This window comes from Centrocercus urophasianus, unplaced genomic scaffold, assembly GCF_019232065.1.
Source record: "Centrocercus urophasianus isolate 14NV4802_14NV808 unplaced genomic scaffold, USGS_Curo_1.0 seq_32, whole genome shotgun sequence".
Classification (NCBI taxonomy): Eukaryota; Metazoa; Chordata; class Aves; order Galliformes; family Phasianidae; genus Centrocercus; species Centrocercus urophasianus.
This window is the reverse complement of record NW_024884889.1, coordinates 8,384,298-8,390,297: the sequence shown is the minus strand read 5'-3', so window position 1 is coordinate 8,390,297 and position 6,000 is coordinate 8,384,298.

Sequence of the window (6,000 nt, the reverse complement as noted above, 5' to 3'; positions counted from 1 at the left end):
CGTTTTGTATAGACATGCAATTATCTTTTTAACTACATGCATCCCGCTTTGGGGCAGAAGGAAAATATTATGGAAAAATAACAATCTGCAAACAAATCTGGAAATCTGTTTCTAAATAAGAGAAACACTGTGCTCCAACTGAATCGTAATTTGAATGCTCTGTGTTAAGGATAGTTTCCAAAATTCAAATAAGAAACAAGTAATGAAATGTAATATTTAAAATGCACTAGTTTTTCACTCCATCACATTTCATGAATGGTTTTGGTTGTTTTTTTTTAATGTGAGTGAAATGTTTGAGAGTGTGAGAAATTTTGTACATTTGCAGTATGAGCTCTATCAAAGCCTCAGGAAGCAGGCACACTGGAAAGGAGATACTTCTCTGTGGCTGTAGATAAACGGCCTGACAGATTAGATGTCTGCACCTCTGATGCTGGGCATTAGCATTGGTATTCCTAACTCCTGAGACTCCACATACTTGTGTCTGTTCTCAGAGCTGCAAAAAAAAAAGTCAGTACTAGAAAGCTGCTGTGTGTAGAGATGTAGGAGAAGTAACCCAAAGAAAAGTAGATAAAGGACATTTTTGTTGCCAAGAGCCAGGTGAAGTAAACAGGGCTTTGTTAACAACCTTCTGGTCCTTGGGGACCTTTGTTCTGCAATCCAGCAGTCTCCAAAATGCTGGCAGGTGTCATCAGTTCCAGAATTTGGCTCTGATTTAGACTGGCATAATTGAAGATTAATGTTCTGTGCTGAAAATTAACAACTGCTTCACATCTATCAGAGACTGAATTGAAATCGTCTTGTATTTTTACAAGTAAATTAAAGCAGTCTAATGGAGGTGCAGCTTCAGGAATTGCAAGTATCCACCTGAACATCCTGCGATGATGGTTGATTTGAAGCTACACTGTCATACGCAGGCATATCGTCATTACCCAATTCATTGTCTTTTAAAACTGTTGTCAGCTAAGTCAGGATTAAGTCACACAATTTCAGAAATAGTTGGCAATAATAACATTAGATATATGAAGCATTTTCTGATCCGAATTTTAAAAAATGTGCCACCCTCAGGGAGAAATCAAATGGAATCCAGCAGTTTCTGTGTGTCATACATTTACTAGAATGAATCTAAATGACAAAGTAAGTAATCTACATTTTAAGAACTTTAGTGTTTAGTGTCATTTTCTAACTTTATTTGATGTGACAGCTAGGATTCTGTCTTCGGTAAAACAGAAATGAGATGAACTACAGAGAAGGTTTTATGAAAAGGCAGCATCAGAGCTGATTCTCACTTCTGCCCTCTGTTTCTTTTCTCTCCTGTTGTGTGCTTTAGAAAGTTTTGCTCTCAGGATTCTTCGCAATGCTGATGAATACATTTTCTATATTTATTTCGTAACAGACAGGAAGAAAGCTTTCCCTTTTCATACTCATTTTGACCACTCTGAAAAAAATTAATTACTCAGTGCTTTCCAACATCTGTGTGTCGTAAGAAAACTGACCCACAAAAAACTGAGCCTTCCTCGAGAAAATTGCCCAGTTTCCAAATACGTTTCGCTCATTCATCTTCATCATAATTACATTTAGACTCAGATTGCTGCATTATTTATACCTCCTTTTTTGTCTTTCGTGGTTGTTTTTTTTTCTGCTTTGATTGTCTGCTTGGAATCAATTTCTTAATTAACTTATCCAGCTGGGAAGTATAGAGTATTCTGACTCTCAAACAAGCCCTATTGCCTCAGCCAATGGTTACCACACTCCCCAGGATTGCTGCCATGAGTCTATAAGGAGGTTTCTACCAGATTCAAAATGAGGAATGGCCTTTCGATAAAGCATCCAAGCAGATTAGACTTCCTGTTGTAGCTGGGAGTGCATTCCAAGCCAAAATGATTTGGAGATTTTTTTATTTTCTTCTGAAAATATTTTTTCTACTCGAAGCATATTACTTTGCACCTCAAAATTGCAGCTGTATGCAATATGTAGTATGTCCAGTTTAGGGGTTTTTGAACTGATTATGAAAACTGAATGTCTGCAGAGCTTTCCTCAGGCAAAATAATAATAATAGTTATTATTTTATTGCGTATTTGTATTAATTCAGGAGTAAAGGAAAGCATTAATGTCCTTTCTCACAAATCATATTGATAATTTCATATCCTTCCACACAGGATGCTGTTAAATTGATTTAAATGAAAAACAACTCTGAATTGTATTTGCAAAGTGTGTGGAAATAATACTTGGATTGTTTATTAAATGAAAAGTATTGTTAATATAACATGAACCACAGGTGGAAATTTCACATGTGGATAAGAGTATAATGTGTTTGCTTGTCTGTACTCTTGCAAGAGCCTTGGACAGCACTCACAGAATGTCTCTGAGGGTTAGATTTTTGATCTGCCATTAATGGAAAGATGCCACACCATGCCCAACCTAGAAATTCACCATTACCTACTGTAATTCCCTATACTTCTGGGGAATTATTGCTTAATGTAGCAAGTATAGAATGAATGTATTTGGGATTATTAAACTGAAGAATCTTACACTAATGTTCCTGTAAAGAATTTGCTATTAAAAAACGATTGGTATGAATGATACTCAGAGCCCCATTAGGAATACATCAAAAACTAATGTAGGTATTTCAGGGTTTCTATTTTTGTGAATTCATCCCCAGGGATGTATTAAAACAATGTTAGTATTTAGGGAGGAGCTGGAAAAATTGAGAGAACCTAGATACAGCCTCATATTACCCAGTCTTCCTCTAGCTATCTTCTTTCTGATTATATTCCTGGCCCCTTCTTTCCTCATCATTCATGATTTGAGAGTTGTGTCACAGAACATAGCACACTGACTAGGCAATCTCTTAATACAGACAGAAGAAAATGCTGGAAGTTAAACATCTATGCACAAACTGGAGGAAACCACTCTTTCCTACTGGGAACTGAGATCTGTGAGCTTTGCCAAAGTGGTCCTTTGAATCCAGAGAATCCTAACGGTTAGAGCACAACTGTGAGTTGAGAGCAAGTGGACTGAAGTTATCTTCTATTAAATAGTATTTGAATCTGGATAACCTAGACCTAGGCATCCTAGATTCAGATAGGGTTGAATTTAATAAATTGAATCTTCTTTACAAGGGAAGGAACCACTGCAATTCCTTCTGATGAACGTATTCCAACTGACTCTCAAAAAAACCAGCATCCAGTAGAAAGCTTTGTGGGTTTTGAGATGCAGAGAAATTAAATTCTTATCTATACTATCATTGTTGTCTTTTTAATAGGGACATATGTGGATCTACAATGCAGCAAGCACAACTCAATAGGAAGACTGAAGGCTTAAGTTTACGGAAATTTCTGTGAAAAGAAAAAGCTTTTTCTCCACAGAAAAATATTGAAGTTGCATAATACACGCTACATTTCGGTCCAGAAGGCTTGACCAGATCTTGGTGATATTTCTGTGCCATCTGAGAAACAAGAAGCAAAGTCTGGCAATGCAATGAATAACCACAGAAGTTTCCCTGGTTTGAGCAACTTTGTTATGAATTTGAAATGTTCTCAGGAATAGGGCAAAATCTAGCAAAACTAGAGAAATTGCTGCAACACAATCATGCTGTAGCTCCAAGACTTGAAGCTGCTACAATGGCCCCAGGGAAGGAGTTTAGGGGAGAGGAGATTAGAGCTGACCATGTGAGAAACTTGGTCCACCAGTGAAAGTCATCCAAAGGGCAGGACTTTTCCAGGCTTCTGTCGTCATATAGTGGCAGGGCAACTCATACAAACTTTTGGTTGAGGAAATTACCTTGCTCTTCTGAAATATCCACCCAGTACTTAAAATGTGTAATATCCTGGACACTGAGCTCTACAAGTTATTGTGGTAAAACTAAATGACTATCAGATCACGTTTTTAGATTTACGCTTATGGAGTACATTTTTCTCTGGTGATCTGAAGTCACTCCTGACAAGGCACATTTGCATAGCTTTTGGCGTGACTTCTCCCCACTGAAAGGGAAAAATGATTTATTTTTCCTTGCTAATTACAGTATTAACTATACTTAAAATCAAGGAAAGGAAACAGGCTGAAGAACTGGCCCTAAACTACATGTGGAAGGTAGGATGCCAGGAAGCATTGAAACACATGGAAGTTCTGTTTTCTTAAGAAAGGCAGCGACTGTGAATGCTTGAGGACACCTCCACTGGGTGGTAAAGCTGACAGCAGAAAATCAAAGAAATCTTAGTGCTAAGGCAACAGTTTAACAGAAAATATATGTCAGCTCTCCATGCCCAATGCAGATCATCGCTCAGATAAGACTGTGATAGAGGTTAAGAATTCTTTCCCAGTACAGTGTTGATACTGCAAAGCTTTAATCTGTTGTTCTTTAGCTTTTTGGATCTCTTGCTTCAGAACACAAACACTAACAATTTGACAAAAGCTGTGTTTGCACATTACGTCCACTTTCAATCTAGCATTTCAAGTTCAAGTTTAGACATACGAGCACGCAAAGCAAAATGAAGTGGAAAGCTATGATTTTAATGGGGATTTAATCTCTTTTGTTCTTTGACCTTTTGTGGCTCTCAGAATACATCAACACTTCTGTCGCATGAATTGTCTTGTTGGCATAGAACGTGCTGATGCAGCCAAGCAGGCATTCAAGTGCGATGAGAAGTTTTAAGTTTTTGCAGCATTTTGCACTCTATCTAGCAGTAAGTACTCCATGCACTGCCTTGCATGGTATAAATCCTGTGCATCAGCACAGGCCTCAGCTGAGATCCCTTGCACTGTGATCCCTGCAACTGGATGGAGAGAGCCTCAGTTGGAAAGCAACTGTAGGAAGCAGCTGCTCAGTGCATGGGTTCTGGGGGAACACCAAGCCTACTGAGCATCTTCTCTGTAAAAGGCCAAAGGCAGAATGATACTTGAGCAAGTGCTCAATCAGCATCTCATAACAAAACCTTTTCAAGTCTGATTAGTAAGAAAATAACACGCTGCATTTTTAGTGCATGTAATGGACATTTTTTTACAGCTTAATTGGCGTATTTTATTTCCCCTTTCCTTTTGTGCTCCAAAGCCTGTTCAGCTAAGTGGAACATCTACAGCATAAGTACTGTTCACCTACAGTGGAAATCTCCTAGGTAAAAGTGTAGAAAAAACTGAGTCACTAGGAAAGGAACCCACCACAGAAGCCATAAGCTGGAGACAGCAGCCTCCATGTGTGGTTAGCTGTGTGATGACAAGTCTTATATTCCCTGAGGCCAGACTCTTCAAAAGAACTGCGCTTCTGGGATTTCTCATCACAGGCTGTATCCCACTCATGCCCTCCTCTCAAAAATTCAGCTATGACTTAATGATACACTCCAAATAAATGAGATTTCCTTCAGGCAGTTGTGAATCCAAGCTGCAATAGCTATTCTGGATAGCAGCAGATATATCAGATGTAATAGGAACATTATATGGAAGAAAAAGCTCTGAAGATAAAAAGAGATTACTTTTGTATTAGGAAGCTAAGAGATGGAACTAGTGCTTCACATCACTGAAGATCACCAAATGAAAAGTAGATGAGTACTTACAGACTATAAAAAAGACCTGCAGCTTGTAAGACTCAAGTGCAAAATAAAAGCACGTGTGTCATCTTGGGAGTTTTTCATTTAAGTGCATCAGATCCAGAGGGAAGAGGACTTATCCTCTTATCAAACCTATTGCATGGAGAGAATCAGCATGATTCAGGAGTATCCTGGGAGTAGAAACCTAGAGAGCTTTCTGAGTTCAGTAGTATTCATGTTATAGGCAGAGACCTGTGCAGTAGAGTTACCAATGTGATGGTGATAAGAGGGAGCAGAATGAATGTGGGGAGAGATCTGCTACCGCCATGTGGGTCTGAGCATCAAATCGATGATAAAACACTTCAGGTTCTTTCCTCACGTGGTCAAATTCTTAAGGATAGATCTTGTCATGGTTAGCAGGATAAATTCTTTTATTCTCCTTCAGCACGGTGCTTTCATCAGGCAGCTCTAGCTCCCCTTC